Source organism: Triturus cristatus, chromosome 3_1 (genome assembly GCF_964204655.1).
Source record: "Triturus cristatus chromosome 3_1, aTriCri1.1, whole genome shotgun sequence".
In the NCBI taxonomy this organism is placed as follows: Eukaryota; Metazoa; Chordata; class Amphibia; order Caudata; family Salamandridae; genus Triturus; species Triturus cristatus.
This window is the reverse complement of record NC_140583.1, coordinates 702,519,890-702,543,852: the sequence shown is the minus strand read 5'-3', so window position 1 is coordinate 702,543,852 and position 23,963 is coordinate 702,519,890.

Here is a 23,963-nt window from a genome sequence, read left to right as displayed (position 1 = left end):
TCTGTCCCTAAGAAAAAATTTAGAGTACTTTAACTCAACAAAAGAAGAAAATCACTTTTATTCTGTGTTAGGTCTGGAGGCAAAGATTAGGCTAGTTTAAAACGTATCCACCACTAGTAAAGCCAGATTTATAACCGGTCTCTAGTTGGCAGAGGTAGGTACCTTTGTCCAAATACGGACCCTTCTTCAGGATGATGGAGTTACACTCCTAAAATAACCCCTGCTCACCTCCTTGGTAGCTTGACGCGAGCAGTCAGGCTTATCTTAGAGGCAGTGTGTAAAGCATTTGCACATAACCCACAGTAATACAGTGTAAGCACTACAAAAGGACACCACACCAGTATAGAAAAATATCCAATATTTTTATATACTTAAGACAAGACCAAAAACAATAAAAATCCACAATAGAGTGTTAAGAAATCTTCAGTTATCACAATAACCTTGAAAAATAGTTCCTTGAAGTCGATAGCTCCCTCTGGGGCTATCAAGGCATCGTGAACAAACAAATCCAAACAGTTCTGGGTGACCACGGCGTAGAGGGCCAGCTACTGTGTCGGGAAGACACGCAAAACAGTACCTTTAGAAATGCAGGGCGTCGGCGACCTCTCATTTAAGCTCCCGAAAGCCTGGCGTCTGCAGGCGTCGGTGTAGGAGTTCGGTGTAGGAGTCGTCGGGCCCTTGAAGTCACAAGCGTTGCAGATTGTTCTCCCCACGGTTGAAGTCAGAGCACTGAGTCAGCAAGCATCGGGTGCTGTGGTGCAAAGTGCAGCGGTGCAGCGTGCGATGCCCTCATGTCGCGGTGCCAGCAGTGGCTCGTTGGCAGCATCAGATGGCGTCGTTGGGGAGACCAGGTTTGCAGTGCAAAGTAATGCAGTGCTGATCACGGTGCAAGTAGCGGCGTCGTCGTTGCTGAAGTTCTGTCGTCGGCTGACGAACTGGAGTCGATGGCGCCGGCATCGGTAGGCCAAGGCTGCGGTGCAGGATGAGGACGGTGCGTCGTGTAACCTTACGAGGGGTGCCCTTGAACCACGGTGCAAGCAGCGGCCTCGATTTTGGTGTGGAGCAGCGTCGTCGAGGATACCAAGGCGGCGGTGTCAAGTGAGGCGATGCGGAGTGCGGTGCCCACAGGTCGCGGTGCGAGCATTGACTCGGTGGCGACATCAGCAGGCGGCGTCGGTGAGACCAGGGTAACAGTGCGGCATTGCGTCGGTGCCCTCTGCTGTGCCTTCAGGACACAGAGTCAGCAGAGGGGTCGTAGACGGCGTCAGGTAGCTTTTTCTTCCGTTGCAGCAAAAAACACACTGTCCCCAGTGCTGAGGGCAGAAGAACTTTAAGTCTTTGCTGTTCCTGGGACTTCTCGAACAGGGGGGCAAGCTCTACCTCAAGCCCTTGGAGAAACTCACAAAAATAGATTGCAGAAAGTTCAGTCCAGTCCTTTCACTGCCCAAGACAGAAGCAGCCACTGCAGGCCAACACAGCAAAGCACTCAGCAAAGTGGTAGTTCTTCCTCACAACTTCTCCAGCCCTTCTTCTTGGCAGCCTTCTTGGTCCAAAAGAGTTCAGGCAGAGAGTGTCTGTGCCCAGCCAGAAACAGTTCTGCCCTCCCTGGTGTGGCTTGCTGGCAGGAGGTGGAGACGCCATTGTCAGAGGCAGACCAGGCCCATTCAGGTGAAAGGAAATCTCCTCCCCCTACTCTAAATGCGGTCCAGGTCTATTCAGCCCTTTCATGACTATCTAGAGCCTCTGCTGCTCCCCAGCCCTTGTCATCCAAAACTCAGACTGTCAATCCACAAACCCAGCAGAGGCCTGCTGGATGGCTGAGCCAGAAAATACCTACTTTCTAAAAGTGGTATTTTCAAACACAGAATGTAAACATCACCTTCACCAAAAGATGTATCTTTAAATTCTGAGTTCAGGCATACTAAACTTTATTTTCCTACCTAGTTCCCAGGGCCAGTATTGTTTATAGATGTAATAAATAAACTCCCCATTCTGTCCTATGGAGAACAGGTAGCCTTGCAATAGTGAAAAACGAAATTGGTAGGAATTCAGTATTAGGACATGCCACACACACCAGGGCATGTCCTACCTTTCACATACACTGCACTCTGCCCACAGGCGTACCTTGGGCCTACCTTAGGGGTGACTGACATGTAAGAAAAGAGAAGGTTAGGGCCTGGCAAATGGGTACACTTGCCAGGTCAACATGGCAGTCCCGGACTGCACACAGGCTCTGCAATGGCAGGCCAGAGTTACATTTACAGGCTGTTTGTGTGGGTGGCACAATCCAGTGCTGCAGCCCACTGACAGCATTTGATTTACAGGCCCTGGCACACTCAGTGCATTTACTAGGGACTGACACATACATCAAATAGGACAATCATGGAAACACCAATCCATAACACATTTTACCACAGGAGCACTTGCACTTTACCACTGATCAGTAGTGAGAAAAGTGCGCAGAAACATTAAGCCAGCACAAAGAGAGTCAAAACTGGGAGGTCAGAGAGCTAAAACTCAGAGAAAACACACCAAAAGATGCCAAGTCTAACACATGTCCCCTCCAGCTGAAAGTAGGGAGAACTACCCAATCTCCTGGGAGTTCTCTTCACTAAGGCGGAAGAACCTGGACAGACCATCTGCATTGGCATGTTCTGTGCCAGGGCGGTGTTCCACTGTAAAGTCCATTCACTGTAGGGAGATGGACCACCTGAGCCGTTTTGGATTCTCACCCTCATTTGCATCAACCATCCAAGGGGCCTGTGGTCTGTCTGAACCCGGAAGTGAGTCCCAAACAGGTAGGGCCTCAGCTTCTTCAGTGCTCAGACTACAGCGAAAGCTTCCCTTTCTATGGTACTCCACCTCTGTTCCTTGGGGAGTAGTCTTCTGCTAAGGAAGACTAAAGGCAGGTCTAGGCCCTCTTCGTTCAGTTGTGAGAGCACCGCTCCTACACCATGCTCTGCAGCGTCAGTCTGCACGATGAATTCCCTGGAGCACGGGCGCCGTGCACATGGTGGCCATCAGGGCATCAAAAGCCTTCTATCAGGACTCAGTTCAGATCACCTTCTTGGGCTGCTTCCTGGAAGTCAGCTCTGTTAAGGGGGCAACAATGGTGCCATACCCCTCAACAAACCTCCTGTAGTACCCGGTGAGACCTAAAAAGGCTCTCACCTCAGTCTTTGTCTTGGGGGGCTCCCAAGCCAGAATGATGTCAATCTTAGGTTGTAGGAGCGCCACCTGGCCGCTTCCCACCTGGTGCCCCAAGTACACCACAGAACCCTGCCTGATCTGGCACTTACTGCCCTTGATTATGAGGCCTGCGTTCTGCAGAGCCCTCAACACTTCACCGAGGTGCTTCCCAGCTGGAACTGAACACTGCGATGTCATCCAGGTTGGCAGCACTGAAATCCTTCAGTTCAGCCAACACCTGGTTGACCAACCTCTGAAAGGTGGCATGGACATTCTTCAACCCAAAGGGCATCACCCGGAACTTGTAATGGCCTTCTGGGGTTGAGAATTCTGACCTCTCCTTGGCCCCATCGGTTAAGGCAATCTGCCTGTACTAAGACGTTAAATCAAACGTGCTGAGGAACTTGTCAGCTCCCAACCGATCACTGAGCTCATCAGCTCTGGGGATGAGGTGGACGTCAATCCTGGTGACTGCATTGAGCCCATGGTAGTCCACACAAAACTGCAGTTCTGGAGTGGCACTGGGTGCAGCAGCCTTTGGGACCAAGACCACTGAGCTAGCCCAAGGACTGTTGGATAGCCCGATCACACATAATGCCAACATCTTAGAGACCTCCTCTTCGATGTTGGTCCTGACCCGGTCAGTCAACCTGTAAATTGTGTGCTTTACAGGGGAGCTGTTACCGGTCTCCATGTCATGGGTACACCAGTGAGTAACACCTGGGGTCAGAGAGAACAGTGGGGAAAACTGTCCCAACCGCTGGTGACAGTCACTCTGCTGCTCTGGGGTCAGTGTAGGGGAGAGAATCACACCTTCCACTGACCCATCGTGCTCCTTGGTAGACAGGAGGTCAGGGAGAGGCTCACTCTCCTCTTCCACCCCATCATCTGTCGCCTAGAGCATGCTCACTTCGGACCTCTCGAAGTGAGGCTTGAGGCGGTTCACGTGCAGGACCCTCAAAGGGTTGTTAGAAGTCCACAAATCCACCAGATAGGTGGAAATTGTTGAGGCGCTGCAGAGAATGATAATGTAATGGCCTATATCGACGAGAACAGAAGGTCTACGATCCTAGCCAGATGGCGTAAAGAAATCGTGGTTTTCAAGAGAGTGCGCATGAGTTAGTGCTTGATCTGTCGATTGTCAACTGCAACTGGGAAATCAGGTGTCGTGGACACTGATTCATGAGCAGGTTGTCATCCAGGTAGACTGTCATCCATACTCCCAGTGAACGTAGATGCACCACCACAAGCTTCATCACCTTGGTAGAACGGCGTGGAAGACAGACTGAAAGGGTGGGATGTGAACTGGAAAACCTGTGACCCCACTGTAATTGGAGGAAACGTCGATGTGGCGGGGTCATGAGGTATGCATCACGAAGGTCCAACCGGACCATCCAGTCCTGAATCTGCTAGAGATCTCTGAGGACATGCAGCTTTTCCATTTTGAAGTGCCGATTCACCACCCACTCTTTGAAATCCCATAGGTTTATGACTGGGCGATACCCAACGTCCCTTTTCTCCACCAAGAATAGATTGCTGAGAAAACACTGGGGATGAACAGAGGAATGCAGGATAGCCCCTTTTTCTAACAGACTGGAGATTTCCTCATCCACCAACCTCATGTGATCTACCGGGAAGTTTAGGGGTTTGAGGTGGGAGAATTGAAACGGAGAATTGTAGAATTGTATTTGGAACCTATGATAGTCTGAAGCACCCAAGCATCTGACGTCACGGTCTCCCAGGACATCAGAAACAGAGCCAGTCTTCCTCCTACATTAACCCTAACCTGATATTGCGCACTCAACTTGTTGAGAATTAAAGCAGCCGTGGCCTCTTCCTCTACACCCTCTCCTACAAGGGTACGCCTTTTTTGGATAGAACTCTCTGAACTTGGCCTGATCCTTCTGCGGGATTAACCACCTTTGCTGGATGCTTGGTGGTAAGCGATGTTAGTCGAGCGCACCCTGTCACAACTGGCTCTGGCAAAAACATGAGGTGTAAATAGCTTTCTGATTGAGGACTGGGCTTTATCTCATGAGTTAAAAGTATTCACAAACTTTCCTAGTGCTTTGACGAAGGAATCGCCGAAAAGGTTACCCTTCACAGTGGGACCTGCCTCTGAGGTAGAGAGTTCGCCTAACTTCGGATCAATTTTTATTACTAAGGACCTATGCCTCTCGTGGATATAGTGCAGTTCGTGTTCCCTAGGAAAACAATAGCGCTCTGCGCCCAGTTTGATAAAATGTCAGGGGATATCAAGGATCCAGAAGCCTTGGCATCCTCAGCCATATCCAGAAGTTTGTCAAAAGGGTCCATTATAGCCAGCAATTTATCCTGGCACAATCGCCAGGAGCAATCAATGCCTTATTTAGGGTCCTTCACAAATTTGGCCAAACATTTGACTATCTTTTCATCTGGCCTGGCAGCAACTAACCCACTTATCCAGGGGGTTTTCGCAACTGGGCCGCTATATAGGATGCCACCTTAGGGCTGGGATCCATTCAGCTGATCTAGGGTGCAAGAGGTCATCTGGATTCAGCATATCCAAGGTCTGATCTTGGGTATCCCTGGGGTTGGCTGCTACAGCCACCGGAGCAGATCCAGTAGGTCGCCAAGGTCTGCTAGGTTCCCCATCCACATCTGATGTCTGGGGTGACCCTGCCAAGTTGGCTAGATTCCCTGGGGAGTCAGGAGGGCAGGAGGGTCCCCCTCGAGTAAAAGAGGATTCCATGAAAGTAATTTTCAGGCAGGCGAAGGCATCCAGATTTACCCTGGACTGCTTCTCGCTCTCGCGTTTGGACTCTGAGGAGCCTGTGGAATGCTGCACTAGAGGTAACTGGTTCAGAGGCCCTGATAGGTCTTCCCTCTGCCCAAGAGGTAGTTGGTATTGGGCCTGTAATTGCTCTATTTTCATCTCCAGAGGCACCACCACATGCAACACTGCCTTAAAGATGGACACTTCCATCACCTGGCAGAAATTAACATCTATAGGGAGGTAAGTAACCTCCTCCTCCTCATAGTAGTCCTCATACTTTTCCATAATTGAATCAGACTAGTTACCTGAGTAAGAAATAGGGGGCTCAGGTCAGGGGATGCCCTGTAAGTTGTAATATACTCCATGAAGGGTTAATGGAAAAAGACTCACAGCCTGGGACCACTCCTTCCCTTTATTTTATTTAGGGGAACTGAACTGCCTAGGCTGGTCCCTTATTTTATTGTTTAAGATACATGGTGTTTTGCTCCAGCTGCGCCTCCGGTAATTACGGGGATATCCCATAGTATGAAATAAAACAAGCACCTTCCGCCACCAGAGCTTGTGACCGTATGCACCTCACCAAGCCTCAGCAACGGTGACTAACGCGTCGGCTGCGCGGGGGGATTGAGATTAACCCTGGGCGGAGCAGGCGCAGTGCCTCTAAGCGAAGTTCCACGGAAATGGGAAACAACTCCGTCGAACTTCGCTCCGCTGCGTGCCCTCCCATAGTAATTACTGCCAGGGAAGCCGTGATTTGAAAATCTGACGCGTGCACAGCATCTTGATTAAGTCTGGGTGGGTAATTACGCTCCGCCAGCGTATTTTATGTAGTTTTGCCTCCATGGTGGAGCGTAGTTAGCTGGCCCCTCAGCCCTCCCAAAGTAAGTAAAAACCCTACGCTGTACGTCTTGTGTGTGCACATGCGCATATGCAAGACGTCCACAGTAGGGGTTATTCAGTGTGAGAAGGTCGGCGAGGAGGAGGCAGTAGAACGGCCATGGCGAGGAGGAGACAGCCATGGCAGGTAAGTGCCTTTTGAATTACTTTTACTTACTTTGGGAGGGCTGAGGGGTCAGCTAATTACGCTCCACCATGGAGGCAAAACTACATAAAATACGCTGGCGGAGCGTAAATGCCCACCAGGGCTTAATCGAGATGCCTTGCACGCGTCGGATTTTCAAATCACGGCTTCCCTGGCAGTCGGAAGACCGCGCTGCACTCAAAGCCTGATAGGGATTAGGAGCGGCCGTGAAGGAATGAAAGACGTTCCCGCGACTGCGCTGAAAGCCAAATGCAGATAATTAAATCTGGCAAGTATGCAGCGTGTTAACAATGTAAAGCACAGCAGAATACACGAATATCGCGTCTGAAAACACTAATTAAACATGGCAAGAATTGAAATGCATAAACACTTATCTCAATGTTGCTGGAGTAGCGAAGAGAGAGCAGGATAGAGCGCCCTCGGTGAAGCTGTAGAAGTGGATCTGCACTGTTTGGCTGTTGGACTTTCTTGCATTTCCCGAAGCATCATGGGAGATGTTGTTTTGTTGAACTTTTCTAAGCTTTTAACCCCTTCGCTGCTAGGCCTTTTCCCCTCCTGTGCTAAGCCTTTTTTGGGCTATTTGGGGTAGTGCGCGCTTAGGCCCCTGTAACTTTTTGACCACATTAGGTATCCACACCAAATTTGCGTCCTTTTCTTCCAACATCATGGGGATTCTAAAGGTACCCAGGGTTTGTAGATTCTCCTAGAGGGTTCCCAGAAATTAGTCAAAATACAGAAAATTTTGTTTTTTTTGTGAAAAATGGGGAAAAGTGGCTGCAAATGAAAGCGTCTGGGTTTTTCTCTGCAAATGATATCAAAAAAGGGTTTGTGGGGCTGAAATCGCAATTTCTCCAGCTTTTAGGGAATGACAGATTTTTGTCAGAAATCCAACATTTTTTACACAGTTTTGACATTTTTCTGGGACATACCCTATTTTTTATATTTTTTGTGCTTTCAACCTCCTTCCAGATAATGGTAAAAATGGGTAGAAAAGCAATAATGGATCCTGGAAAGCTATACATTTTTGAAAAGTAGACAAAATTCTGAATTCAGAAAGGGGTTATTTGTGTAGATCCATCAAGGTTTCTTTATAGAAACTAACAGGTAAATATAGGAAAAATTAAACATTTGTTGAAAAAAGCAGCCTTTTGAGTCAACGTTTTCACCAGTAACTTCTTCGAATTATGACATCTCTTTGAAAGCAATGTACCATTACATCTGGTGTACCTTCCTGGTTGTGGGGATATATAGGACTTGTAGGTTCACCAAGAGCCCAACGAACCCAGAGTAAAAAACTGAGCAGCATTTTGTAATGGTTTTTTTTTTTGTTCCGGGTATATAGCAATTATTGTGGGAAAATGTATACATGGAAAAATCGGTATGAAAGACACCTATGTATTTCTGAAATGGGAACAAATGACAGAGTTTAGAAACAGTGCATATTTGGACATTTTCGAAATTGGGAATACTCATACTTGCATGACAATTATTGATCATTTTTCAAAATGACTTTTTTTTTACACAATGTCTTTCATTTGGAAGGGAGAAATGCATCAAAAATCAATAGGTAATAACAGTTGCTTTACAAATCTGAACTACCCTAAGTCTCCCGATAAAAATGGTACCTCACTTGTGTGGGTAGGCATAGTGCCCACGACAGGAAGTGGCTCAAAACCTAAGGTGAACACACCACATTTTCACACTGAAAATTTACACTTTTTTTGCGAAGAGTCTAGCTGTAGTTTTTGAACCCTAGCCCTGCCGGCACCTAGGGAAACCTAGCAAACCTATACATTTTTGAAAACTAGACACCCAGGGGAATCCAGGATGGGGTGACTTGAGTGCCTCCCACCATGGTCTGTTACCCAGAATCCCTTGCAAACGTAAAAAATTGACAAAAAAAAACACATTTTCTCCACATATCTGTGATGGAAAGTTCTGGAATCTGCGTGGATCCACAAATTTCCACCCACCCCGCGTTCCCCAAAGTCCTACGAGAAAAATGGTACCTCACTTGTGCGGGTCGGCATAGTGCCCGCGACAGGAAACGGCGCAAAACGCAACATGGTCACACCTCAATTTTGCAGTGAAAAATGACCCTTTTTTGGCAAAGTGACTAGCTGGAGTTTTTGAACCCTAGCTCTGCCGGCACCTAGGGAAACCTAGCAAACCTATACATTTTTAAAAACTAGACACCTAGGGGAATCCAGGATGGGGTGACCTGACTGCCTCCCACCATGGTCTGTTACCCAGAATCCCTTGCAAACGTAAAAAATTGACAAAAAAAACACATTTTCCCCACATTTCTGTGTTGGAAAGTTCTGGAATCTGCGTGGATCCACAAATTTCCACCCACCCCACGTTCCCCAAAGTCCTACGAGAAAAATGGTACCTCACTTGTGCGGGTCGGCATAGTGGCTGCGACAGGAAACGGCGCAAAACGCAACGTGGTCACACCTCAATTTTGCAGTGAAAAATTACCCTTTTTTGGCAAAGTGACTAGCTGTAGTTTTTGAATCCTAGCCCTGCCGGCACCTAGGGAAACCTAGCAAACCTATACATTTTTGAAAACTAGACACCCAGGGGAATCCAGGATGGGGTGACTTGAGTGCCTCCCACCATGGTCTATTACCCAGAATCCCTTGCAAACGTGAAAAATTGACAAACAAAACACATTTTCTCCACATTTCTGTGATGGAAAGTTCTGGAATCTGCGTGGATCCACAAATTTCCACCCACCCCGTGTTCCCCAAAGTCCTACGAGAAAAATGGTACCTCACTTGTGCGGGTCGGCATAGTGCTCGCGACAGGAAACGGCGCAAAACGCAACGTGGTCACACCTCAATTTTGCAGTGAAAAATGACCCTTTTTTGGCAAAGTGACGAGCTGTAGTTTTTTAACCCTAGCCCTGCCGGCACCTAGGGAAACCTAGCAAACCTATACATTTTTGAAAACTAGACACGCAGGGGAATCCAGGATGGGGTGACTTGACTGCCTCCCACCATGGTCTGTTACCCAGAATCCCTTGCAAACGTAAAAAATTGACAAAAAAAACACATTTTCCCCACATTTCTGTGATGGAAAGTTCTGGAATCTGCGTGGATCCACAAATTTCCACCCACTCCGCGTTCCCCAAAGTCCTACAAGAAAAATGGTACCTCACTTGTGCGGGTCGGCATAGTGCCCGCGACAGGAAACGGCGCAAAACGCAACGTGGTCACACCTCAATTTTGCAGTGAAAAATGACCCTTTTTTGGCAAAGTGACGAGCTGTAGTTTTTGAACCCTAGCTCTGCCGGCACCTAGGGAAACCTACCAAACCCATGCATTTCTGAAAACTAGACACCCGGCGGCTTCCAGGGAGGTATGGCTTGCATGGATCCCCCAACGTTTCCTTACCCAGAATCCCCTGCAAACCTCAATTTTTGCTGAAAAAATCACTTTTTTCACACATTTTGGGGTGGGAAAGATGTGGCATCACCGGGCTCACACAAATTTACCACCACCCAGCGTTCCCCCAGGTCTCCCGGTAAAAATGGTGCCTCACTTGTGAGGGAGGCCCAAGTACCCGCGGCAGGCAAGGGCCCAAAACGTAGTGAGGCGACATCAAAATGGCCTACCGCAAAACCACCTGGTTTTGCAAGGGGTGTCACTTGGGTTTTTGGCCCGGTGCTCGGCGGCCATCTAGGGAAACCTACCAAACCCACGCATTTCTGAAAACTAGACAGCCGGCGGCTTCCCGGGAGGTATGGCTTGCATGGATCCCCCAACGTTTCCTTACCCAGAATCCCCAGCAAACCTCAAAATAGCTGAAAAACTCACTTTTTTCACACATTTTGGGGTGGGAAAGTTGAGGCATCACGGGGCTCACTCAAATTTACCACCACCCAGCGTTCCCCCAGGTCTCCCGGTTAAAATGGTGCCTCACTTGTGTGGGAGGCCCAAGTACCCGCGGCAGGCAAGGGCCCAAAACGTAGTGAGGCGACATCTAAATGGCCTATCGCAAAACCACCTGGTTTTGCCTGGTGGGTCACTTTGGTTTTTGGCCCAGTGCTCGGCGACCATCTAGGGAAACCTACCAAACCCACACATTTCTTAAAACTAGACACGTGGCGGCTTCCAGGGAGGTATGGCTTGCGTGGATCCCCCAACGTTTCCTTACCCAGAATCCCCTGCAAACCTCAATTTTAGCTGAAAAAATCACTTTTTTCACACATTTTGGGGTGGGAAAGTTGTGGCATCACCGGGCTCACACAAATTTACCACCACCCAGCGTTCCCCCACGTCTCCCGGTAAAAATGGTGCCTCACTTGTGTGGGAGGTCCAAGTACCCGCGGCAGGCAAAGGCCCAAAACGTAGTGAGGCGACATCTAAATGGCCTATCGCAAAACCACCTGGTTTTGCCTGGTGGGTCACTTTGGTTTTTGGCCCGGTGCTCGGCGGCCATCTAGGGAAACCTACCAAACCCACACATTTCTGAAAACTAGACACCCGGCGGCTTCCAGGGAGGTATGGCTTGCGTGGATCCCCCAACGTTTCCTTAACCAGAATCCCCTGCAAACCTCAATTTTAGCAGAAAAAATCACTTTTTTCACACATTTTGGGGTGGGAAAGTTGTGGCATCACCGGGCTCACACAAATTTACCACCACCCAGCATTCCCCCATGTCTCCCGGTAAAAATGGTGCCTCACTTGTGTGGGAGGCCCAAGTACCCGCGGCAGGCAAGGGCCCAAAACGTAGTGAGGCGACATCAAAATGGCCTATCGCAAAACCACCTGGTTTTGCATGGTGGGTCACTTTGGTTTTTTGCCCGGTGCTCGGCGGCCATCTAGGGAAACCTACCAAACCCACATATTTCTGAAAACTAGACACCCGGCGGCTTCCAGGGAGGTATGGCTTGCGTGGATCCCCCAACGTTTCATTACCTAGAATCCCCTGCAAACCTCATTTTTAATCATAAAAAATCACTTTTTTCACACATTTTGGGGTGGGAAAGTTGTGGCATCACCGGGCTCACACAAATTTACCACCACCCAGCGTTCCCCCAGGTCTCCCGGTAAAAATGGTGCCTCACTTGTGTGGGAGGCCCAAGTACCCGCGGCAGGCAAGGGCCCAAAACGTAGTGAGGTGACATCAAAATGGCCTATCGCAAAACCTCCTGGTTTTGCAAGGCAGGTCACTTTGGTTTTTGACCCGGTGCTCGGAGGCCATCTAGGGAAACCCAAAAGCCCAAAACGTAGTGAGGCGACATCAACATTGCCTATCCCAAATGTCGCCTCACTACGTTTTTGGCCCTTGCCTGCCGCGGGTACTTTGGCCTCCCACACAAGTGAGGCACCATTTTTACCGGAAGACCTGGGGGAACGCCAGGTGGTGGTAAATTTGTGTGAGCCCGGTGATGCCACAACTTTCCCACCCCAAAATGTGTGAAAAACGTGATTTTTTCAGCTAAAATTGAGGTTTGCAGGGGATTCTGGGTAAGGAAACGTTGGGAGATCCACGCAAGCCATACCTCCCTGGAAGCCGCCGGGTGTATAGTTTTCAGAAATGTGTGGGTTTGGTAGATTTCCCTAGATGGCCGCCGAGCACCGGGTCAAAAACCAAAGTGACCCCCCTTGCAAAACCAGGTGGTTTTGCGATAGGCCATTTTGATGTCACCTCACTACGTTTTGGTCCCTTGCCTACCGCGGGTACTTGGGCCTCCCACACAAGCGAGGCACCATTTTTACCGGAAGACCTGGGGGAACGCTAGGTGGTGGTAAATTTGTGTGAGCCCGGTGATGCCACAACTTTCCCACCCCAAAATGTGTGAAAAACGTGATTTTTTCAGCTAAAATTGAGGTTTGCAGGGGATTCTGGGTAAGGAAACGTTGGGAGATCCACGCAAGCCATACCTCCCTGGAAGCCGCCGGGTGTCTAGTTTTCAGAAATGTGTGGGTTTGGTAGATTTCCCTAGATGGCCGCCGAGCACCGGGTCAAAAACCAAAGTGACCCCCCTTGCAAAACCAGGTGGTTTTGCATTAGGCCATTTTGATGTCACCTCACTACGTTTTGGTCCCTTGCCTACCACGGGTACTTGGGCCTCCCACACAAGCGAGGCACCATTTTTACCGGGAGACCTGGGGGAACGCAGGGTGGTGGTAAATTTGTGTGAGCCCGGTGATGCCACAACTTTCCCACCCCAAAATGTGTGAAAAAAGTGATTTTTTCAGTTAAAATTGAGTTTTGCAGGGGATTCTGGGTAAAGAAACGTTGGGGGATCCATGCAAGCCATACCTCCCTGGAAGCCGCCGGGTGTCTAGTTTTCAGAAATGTGTGGGTTTGGTAGGTTTCCCTAGATGGCCGCCGAGCACCGGGTCAAAAACCAAAGTGACCCCCCTTGCAAAACCAGATTAACTATTGTTCCTACAGCGTGAGAATTTTGGAGTAAAATTGCAAACAAAATGTGGCAGACATTTGGAGGTTTGCAGGACATTGGGGATAAAAAAAAAATTTGAATTCAATTGAGAGAGATCACCATGAACTCCCATGGGTTTTCAACAATATCTACAGTTGGTGGGTTATTCTTACTAAAGACAATCATTGCTGCACAACCATCTATTCCTCAAACACACACACATGCTGGTTGGATTTGGCATGAGGGTGAGTCATGGTTCAGTGTATTAAATTTTATTAACTAGAGATTTCACAAAAATGAAATGCACTGTCAATAATTAAATTCACAAAAAACCAAACCAATGACTCGCAGCTCGTGAGCTGTAAAGCCACGTCAAGGCACCAACCACTTTACAGGCCATTCACACACCTTTCATACGTGATACAAACAAGACCATTCGCACCACCAGGTACAAAAGCAACACAGTACAAAATTCACCAAAAAGGGACAAGGTACACCCTGCTTCAGAAAGACAAATATTACTGCACAGACATCTAATCCGCAAGCACACACACATACTGGTTGGATTTGGCACGAGGGTGAGTGATGGTTCAGTAGATACAATTGTGTTAGCAAGTGATTTCACAAAACATGAAATGCACTGGTAATAATTGAAAGGGCGAGAAACTGAACCATTGACTCACAGCTCGTGAGCTGTAAAGCCACGACAAGGCTCCAACCTCTTTACAGGCCATTCATACACCTTTCATATATGTGAGACATACAAAACCATTCACACCGCCAGCCGCGGGCCCATCACATAACAAAACTCACACCAGCACACAGCGCCATTCAAGGGCCCATCACTTTCACACGCCCACAATCCAGACACAGCAACTACACATGCTGATGGATTGCGTGGAGTGGCACTCAGCTAGCAGTGTGTGTAGTGACCAGCAGAAAGTCACTACTCACACACAGCCAGGCGAGCTCCAGTCCACACACACCGCTAGCAGAGCACCAGTCCACACACACCGCTAGCAGAGCGCCAGTCCACGCACATCGCTAGCCAAGCGCCAGTCCAGGCACACCGCCAGCCAAGCACCAGTCCAGGCACACCGGCAGCCAATCGCCAGTCCAGGCACACCGGCAGCCAATCACCAATCCACGCACACCGCCAGCCAAGCTCCAGTCCACTGACACCTCCAGCCAAGCACCAGTCCGCACACACCACCAGTCCACGCACACCGCCAGCCAAGTACCAGTCCACGCACACCGCCAGCCAAGCACCATTCCACGCACACCGCCTGCCAAGCTCCAGTCCACGCACACCACCAGCCAAGCTCCAGTCCACGGACACCTCCAGCCAAGCACCAGTCCGCACACACCACCAGTCCATGCACACCGCCAGCCAAGTACCAGTCCACGCACACCACCAGCCAAGCACCATTCCACGCACACCGCCTGCCAAGCTCCAGTCCACGCACACCACCAGCCAAGCTCCAGTCCACGGACACCACCAGCCAAGCACCAGTCCGCACACACCACCAGTCCACGCACACCACCAGCCAAGTACCAGTACACGCACACCGCCAGCCAAGCACCATTCCACGCACACTGCTAGCCAAGCTCCAGTCCACGCACACCACCAGCCACGCACACCGCCAGTCCACGCTCACCGCCAGCCAAGCACTATTCCACGCACACCACCAACCAAGTGCCAGTCCACACACACCAACAGCCAAGCGCAAGCCTACACACACCGCCATAACATTTAGGATTTTTTTAGAAAAAAATAAAAACACAAACAAATCGCAAATAGATACAAATCTTCTAACAGAAAATCAGCAACTAAATACATTCCACTAACACCAACCTTGAAACAGAATCAAATTATCCAAAGAATACAGACCAGGCAGTTCACTTTACCACTCATGAATGCTCCCAATAATTCTTTCGCGTGTGGTACGCTCTAAAACAAGCAGGAAGACACAGTGCAGGATGAGAAGGACAGTCGGGGCAGTATATACGACTCTCCTTCCGCGTACCTCTTCACCAACAGACTCTACATCTCCTACTGGGAAAATCTTTTGAGGGTGTGGGAGGAATGTGATCTGGAAAGTGGCGATCTTTCAATCTAGCAACATCCTCCACCACTCCAACTCTAGGAACACTTGCCTGTTCCACTACAACAAGGCTGCCTATTACAGACTCCTGAAACTTAGCAAAAGTCATCTTTGACCCAGGGCAAGAATCCTGGAACACAACAAAAGCATTAAACATTGCCAAGTGGAAAAGATGGATAGCCAAATTCTTGTACCAAATGTAAGCCTTACGAACAGCAGTGTAAGGTTCCAACCTCTGATCTACTCTGTCAACACCACCCATGTGCCTATTATAGTCTAAAATGCACACAGGTTTGCGCGCTTCAGCGACCTGACCCCAAATAGTCACAGGTGCAGTGCTTTCATCATGGATGGTAGTCAGCATGTAGACATCTCTCCTGTCTGAAAACTTCACATCAAGGATCTCCTGGCAACGCAACGCACTGCACTGTCCCCGCACAAGCTTTTGACAAACAAGTTCTTTCGGGAAACCTTTACGGTTAGAGCGGATTGTGCCACAAGCAAAAGTGTCCACTTTGGCCAATTCCCTGAACAACCGCACACCAGTGTAGAAGTTATCTACATATAAATGGTGGCCTTTGTTGAAAAATCCTCTACCAAGTTCCCAAACAAGTTTCTCAGTCACTCCAAAAGTGGACGGACAACCAGGGAGGTTAATCCTAGATTCCTTACCGGTGTACACCCTGAAATTAGACACATATCCAGTCCTACTGTCACACAGCATATACAGCTTTATTCCATAGCGTGCCCTCTTACTAGGAATGTATTGCCTAAAAACCAAGCGGCCCTTGAACAACACCAAAGACTCATCCACTGCAATTTCTTTCCCAGGGGCATAAATCTCAGAAAATCGATCAACAAAGTGATCAAGGACAGGCCTAATCTTAAAAAGACGGTCACAATCAGGGTGATCTCGTGGCAACGCTAAACCATTATCAACAAAATGCATCATCCGAAGCAGAAGCAAATACCTGTCACAACTCATGACTGCTGGAAAAATAGACATTGCCATCAAAGGACTGCTAGACCAATATGAAGACATTGATGGCTTCCTTAGCAAGCCCATCAAAAAAGTTAAACCCAAGAACTTCTTCATCTCTTCAACATTTGTGGGAGTCCACCGGGTAGCTCTAGAGTAGGGCCTAAGTCTGGCACTGTTGTCCCTCAAAAACTGTTCGGCATACAAATTAGTCTGCTCAACAATCTCTGCCAAAAACACATCGTCCATAAACAACTGAAAAAAATTTACCGGCAAAAAGTTTTCAGTATTCACTCTAGACCCTGGAACACCAGTAAACTCTGGCAATGCCGGCTGCACCATGCCAGGGGCAACCCAGAGGTCATCACTTTCAAAGGGAAGCCTTGCAGCCCCAGCCTGCAGCCCAGATGCCTCTTGCCGCACTACACCAACGGGAAGCCGTGCAGCCCCAGGCTGCAGCCCAGATGCCTCTTGCCGCACTATCGGCACATCAGTCTCCTCCTCTAACACAGGCACTTCATCCGCACTAAGAGTATCTTCGTCATCCGATGACTCCATACGGAGAGACAACTCACTGCCAGAATTGTTCCCTGCCTCCTCTCCCTCAGATGCAGAGTCAGTCTCTGAACCATGGTCAGAGGAAGACTCAAACAGCAAACCAACAACCTGCTGAGCAGTAATCCTGCGGCTAGCCATTATACTTACTAAAATAGAAGACTGCACAAACAAGTCAACAACAACCAACAATGTGCAAACCAAGTAAGTAAAGAAATGTGTACCTTTATCACAAAGATCAATGTACTCAAAAACTATACAATCCAATTACAAGAGACAGCTGCACTCACCAGAAACCAACTCTGCAGTGGCACAGCAAAAACCAACGATATCAAACTAGAAAGAAGAAAAAAAAACAAATTACTCACAAGACAACAAAATACACATCGAGCACCAATGCAAAAAGTTTTTGACGCTCAAAAAACAAACATACTGCTATTATTACACCATTTGCAAAAAAAATTCATGCAGAGAAATCAAACACATTTACATTGTACAAAAAAGAGTCTCTTACCAAACTACGCAAACAGCAGAACCACCAGTAACAACACGGCAAACTGAAAAGAGCAAAAGCCTTCACCTAGAACAAAAAAGTAAAAAAAAAAACATTACTATTGCAATTCACAAAAAATATAACAATAAACATTATAACATGCTATGTTACTACCCAAATGGTCAATCGGGTTAAGTGCCAGGTGGGGCAGAAAACAGCAGGAAAAAAAAGGCTACTCTGTCCCGGGGCGGGTGGGCCAAATACATATTATAAAAATTGCCCCCTGGAAGCGACACTTGCCAAAGGGGTCACTTCCATTTTTATTTACACTAATTCCCTGGTGTCTAGTGGGCTTTTCTGCCCCCCCTGGGGCCAGAAACGGACCGAAAGTCGACCGATCAGCCCCCAGGGGAGGCAGTAAAGGCTTCCAGAAAATTTACCCCCAAGGAAGCGACCCTTGCCCAAGGGGTCGCTTCCCAAATGAATAAAACGACATCCCTGGTGTCTAGTGGGCTTTTCTGCCTCCCCTGGGGGCAGAAACGGACCGAAAGTGGACCGATCTGCCCCCAGGGGGGGGCAGAAAAGTCTGAGCATAAATGATTCCCCCAGGGAAGCGACCCTTGCCCAAGGGGTCGCTTCCCAAATCAATAAAACGACATCCCTGGTGTCTAGTGGGCTTTTCTGCCCCCCCGGGGGCAGAAACGGACCGAAAGTGGACCAATCTGCCCCCAGGGGGGGCAGAAAAGTCTGTGCAATAATTATTCCCCCTGGGAAGCGACCCTTGCCCAAGGGGTCGCTTCCCAAATGATGAAATGGACATCCCTGGTGTCTAGTGGGGCATCCCTGCTCCACGATCGCGACGCTGTGCGCGATCGTGGGACAGGAATGCCCAGCATTGAGACATCAGGGGAGAGGAAATACTCTTTCCTCTCCCCCGATGCCTCAAGGCCTTTGAATTCCGCCCCCCCCCCGCCACACCGCAGCAAAACACTCACCCTCCCCGTTGGACGCGCTGGAAGAAATGAATTCCAGCGCGTCCAACGCTTCCTGATGACGCCGGCGCGCGCTGTGCGCGCTGACGTCATCAGGAAGCGTGGGGGGGCTCGGGGGTGGCAGCGGAAACTCTTCCGCTGCCATCCCCCTCTGTGGGGGCACGATCGATGCCCCAGGGGGGGAGCGCCAGCGCTTCCCCCAGGGGCAGTGCTCATGACGGAGCGGTTCCGTCATGAGCACAGCCCAACCGATGCTCATGACGGAACCGCTCCGTCATGAGCATCGAAGGGGTTAATGGCTACTGGATGCAATAAGTGACGAAAGTTGAAGCCTAATCCTCGGCTACGGACTTGACATAGAATTAACCTAATGTTTATATGGATACCATAAAACTAATCAGTTAAACTTTCTCCCATTTCCAAGTGTCACATTTAGAAGCACTAGGCATCTTCTCCCAGTGGCCTGTGGACACGGTGCCATATTTATATCAGAAAAATATAGTCATTTTTTTTTAATGGGAGGAATTTAAAGCGAAGAAACATGCTTCATAAAACATTAAGACATATTTGACTTAACTGGTGATTAAGCCAATTAAGTGGAGAAAGAGATTAAGAGCCTGAGTTAGATCTTGGTGGATCGAGTTCCGCTGTGACTGTTTTTTTAACATCAATTAGTTGGTGAAAGTGGACATTGCTATGATGAATGCCTGCACCAAAAGTCAAATGACCAACACATACTATGTTAACCAGTGTATGCACTTAACAAAGTAGAAACTAAAAAAAACAGTTGCTTTGCCTTTCATCATGGTAAAGGAAAATAAGTACTTCACATTTTACTCAGAAACATTTCTAGGAAAAAATAATGCCAGGACTAAGTTGGTGAAATCAAAACTATGGATTTATTACACAACATGAGATAAGGCTCTCAAAATAATAATCAAGCCAAATGGCAGTCGATAAAGTCAAAAATTCTGCACTGTTGTGCAGTTGCACAAAGCTTGTCGGAGAGCTGATGGGGCTCTCAGACGGAGAGTTATTTACCCAGGAAGGACTAGCCTGTGACCAAGACTCCGGACGGCTAAATTTTGGACAGACTGTAGAGGACTTCGTGGAATGACAACCCTGAAAGCAGAATCCCCCCACCATCTTTGTGGACTGAGGAAAACCCACAGGAAATCCTCTGTTGCATTTTGTAGAATCTTCAGCATCCTTCATGCCTTGCATCTGGACCATTCCATAGGAATCCACTGCAATGCGGATTACTTGTTTTGAACTGCTTGAAGACTGTTTCTGTTGAGGTACATGTTTCTTAGGACCTTAATGGTCCCCTTGAGTAGTTCTGTGCCGGATTGAGCCTCTCCAAGTACTTCTAACCAGCGAAATTGACACTTAGAAACTTTTTCAAGGAAAACTTGGGTGTGTCAAATTTGTTAAATTTGCCAAGGCTTGTTTACAATTGATTGGGACTGCTGTGATTTATTATTACTTGTAGAGTCCGTTCCTCCAGAACCCTCCGTTAGATCTTTTTTGTTGTGGTGTCTAGATTCTTTTATAAATACAGTCTGTTTATGTAGATTGGTGTCGTATTTCTTGGGCGGTGTTGATTTCTTCTGTAGTTGTTTCGTGTTGTTTGGATGTTTTGCACTGGTTCCTCTGTGTGGGCCTTGCTGCTCAGTACCTCAGCTTCCCCAGATTGGGCCTTGGGATTTGACGGACGTGGCCAAGGGGTACTGGATGGGTTGGTGGGTGTGTTGCACAGTGGGCTTGCATGGCCGAGCCATGTCCACTTTGAGTGGGATGTGGCTCACGGTTCCCATCCCCCTTGCATCTTTTGGGGACTACTTTCTTTTTATCCTTACCCCCACATTCTCCTGAAGGGGTCCTGACCATCTTTTTTATGGTCACCTCCCTGGGACCTTTTGGAGACCCTGGTACACACCCACTCATCAGCTGTCTTGACCACATCCCTGCAGATGCTGGTGCAGCTTCTCTTAGTGACAATTTGTCATGATGTGCTCCTTAACAATCAAATTGTAAAGCCCTGTAAATGTGCCTACGTTGTTGCCTTTAATGCAGCCATCTAGTGTTTTGACTGATGTCAACAAAGCCCACCCATGTTTGTGTTGTTCTGATATTCTGTCTATATTCTTCGGGAGTGAGACCAAACAACTTGACTGGTGCTGCCTTCATGCATAGGTAGGATTTTTCTACCTCACCCTCTAATGTGATCTAGTGTGATTTGTCTATTCCTACCAACTTCTGGCACTAACTCCAAGTGTAGTTTCCCTCGGTGTTGTGTACCCACTTTTCTCATCTTGAGAGCTCTCACATTAGGCCAGCCACTTGTCTATGTCATCTCCATGGACATAACTAGGGACAATCCCCTTGGGCCACTTTTTTTCCCCCTTGGGCAACCTTATATCAGGGACACCCCACTCAACCCATCCAGTTACCATCTTGCTGTCCCCATCTTCTTTGGGGTCTAACCCCAGTCTGGCCATTCTCTCTCCAAGGGCCAATCATCTTTCAGCCAAGGCTAGGGTTCTTTCCTCTAGGTCTGGCGGTGCCAGGCTCGCCTGCAGGGACTGCTGGCTAATGATGGAGCCTGCTCTAGAAGTCCCCCATACTGCTTCCCCCAGAATATTGTCAAACTTTTTGTCAAAAGTTTGCCACAGCTTCCTCAACTTTTTTTCACTCCTTAAAAACGTTTTTGCAATCCTTTGGAACAGTACATTAGTAGAATGTGTGGACTGCAGATACACATGCTATGCACACTCCTGCAATGTAGTGTTGTGCCTGAACTCTGCAAGTTGTTGTCTTTGAGGAAGTCTTATATGGTCGGCATTGAATCTCCTCCTCCTCCTTGAGGCAAGGCGCAAGTTAAACGGCTCCTTTGTTGAAAAGCAAGGAGCATGGACACTCCTTGGCATCGAAGAAGACCTTGCTGCCACCTACACCTAAACCAATGATGCCTTCCTTAGCAACATCTGAAAAAGTGCCAGAGAAGCAGGCAAAAACAACATACAAACAACCTTTTCAAGAAGAAGAAAGCAGTGTTTTTGTGAGAATTTACACAAAATCATGCACAAAACATTTACACCCATCCAAAAGACAGGGTCAAGAGATGGATGTAACACTGCCACTACCCACAAGGGTGGCAACTGAGCTATGACCACAAGCCCCATGACAATCAGTCAGCCTCTATCCCTCAAACAAGTTCACCCTCACCCACTCAGGAATATGGGATGGGAATGAATCCCCAGAACATGAACAGGTAGATTACTACTCTGACTCACATAGGGATACACAACTTAGCCCTGATTCATGGGATGACTATGATGCAATCCTTTGGACACAGACATAGAGTCATCAATACCATCTAAGGCTTCCCCAGCTGATGACACCTTCTCATATCACAGTGTGATACAAAGAGCAGCTGAATATCATAAGATACCAAACCACATAACAGAGGAGAAGACAGACTTTTTGATGGAAACACTTTCCAAAACAGAACGGTCTGTACAATACCTATCTGTGATAGTATCAATGCTAAAGGCATCCAAAGATATATAAGGATCCTGTAAAATCAAGGGTCCTTACACCAATGATCGAAAGAAAATACAAGCCTTCTCCTTCAGACCCAATATACGTTAGAGTACACCCTACAGTGGGCTCTCTAGTAGTCACAACAGCTTGCAAAATATCAGCATCACAGGGCACAGGAGAAGCTTCACCTACTGACAAGGAGAGTAAATGAACTGATGTCGCAGGGAAAAGGGTGGCAACTGGACATGCCAATCACTGGCGGATCACCAATTCTGTAGGCCTTCTGTCACAAAACAATAGTGCAACCTGTGTTGAAATGGAGTTATTGCAACATCTCCCAAATCAATATAAAAAAAGAGGGAAGACCTAGTTGTAGACGGAAAACAAATCTGCAACGCAACTATCCAGTGAGCTCTGGATAGTGCAGGCAACGCTGCCAGACGAATCAACCCTACAGTTCAGTTGCGTAGTCATGCATGGCTCCGCATATCATGGTTGAAACCCGAAGTGCAGCAGCACATCTTAAACATACCCTTTGATGGCTAACATCTGTGTGGTCCTGACACACAACTAGAAAAAATCAAAAAGTACACATTTACAGCCAAGTCAATGGGAGCCTTGCCATCCTCAACACAAAAACAATAGCTCTTTTCGTGCTACTAAGGAGAGTAACCTGCATGAATAACACCCCTGAGATCCCAAGCTTCCAACACCAACAACAGCAATACCATCAACATTCAGCAAAAAGGTATTACCGAGGTGGATATAAATCACAAGCAAAGGTAGAGGAACACCCACGAGGCAACCACAACCAGCAAGCAGTGACTTCCCAACCATTCCCCTCGATCACATTTTACCTGTCGGGGGAAGGCTACAACAATTCCACCAGTTGTGGACAGAAGTAACATCAGACCAATTTGTTTTAGATATCATCAGTCAAGGATATTACCTTGAACTCCAACAACACACGCTCAATTTCCAAACCAAAAAGACACATCCTCAATCTTCAGCACCTACACCTGCTAAAGGAAGAAGTAAAATAGTTATTACAAAAAGGAGCTATAGAAGTTGTTCCATTTAAACATCAGGGAAATGGAGTATAATCAGTATATTCCTAATACCATAAAAGGATGGAAAGCTCCATCTTATTCTGGATTTACGCCCTCCTAACCAATACATCCAATCCGAACACTTTCACATGGTGACACTAAAAGAAGGCAACTTCATGACTGCACTCGATGTGAAGGACATATACTTTAATTTACCAATTTATCTGGAACACCTCAGGTTTCTGTTAAGTGGACGTCACTATCAGTTCAAAGTCCTATCATTGACTCAGGTTTGCTTTGTGTCTTGCAGGGTTATAAATAGTGGGTGAAAGCTAGGCCTGATGCCTCAGAGGGCCAACCAACCCATTCTGATTTTAAAAACTAATCCCTGGTGTCAGTGTCTGGTGGGCTTTCTGCCTCCCAAAAACTACCAATCTGCCCCTGGGGAGCAAAAAAACTTTTAAAGCACAGAGGAGAGGGAACACTAACCCATTAGTGGGGGTGGGTGCGATCCCCTCTCCAAATATTGTCCCTGGTGGACTAGTGGTCTTTCTGCTCCCTGCTGGGGTCAGAGTGGAGGAAAACACCTCCAATCTGCCCTTAACAGGGGACAGAAAGACTGATGGGGGTTGTATGGGTGGGTAGAGGGCCAATGCCTGGGAGGGCCTCTCTCACCCATTTTGCATTTTTAAAAAGTCCCTGGTGTCTAGTGGGCTTAATGTCCCCCAGGGGCAAATTGGAGTTACAACGAACCTCCAATCTGCCCCTGGGGTGGGCGCAGAAAGACATTAAGCCCTCGAGGACAGAGGGAGGTTTTGCCCCTTGCCAGAGAGGCCGCCCCCCTTAAAAAATGTCTTGGTG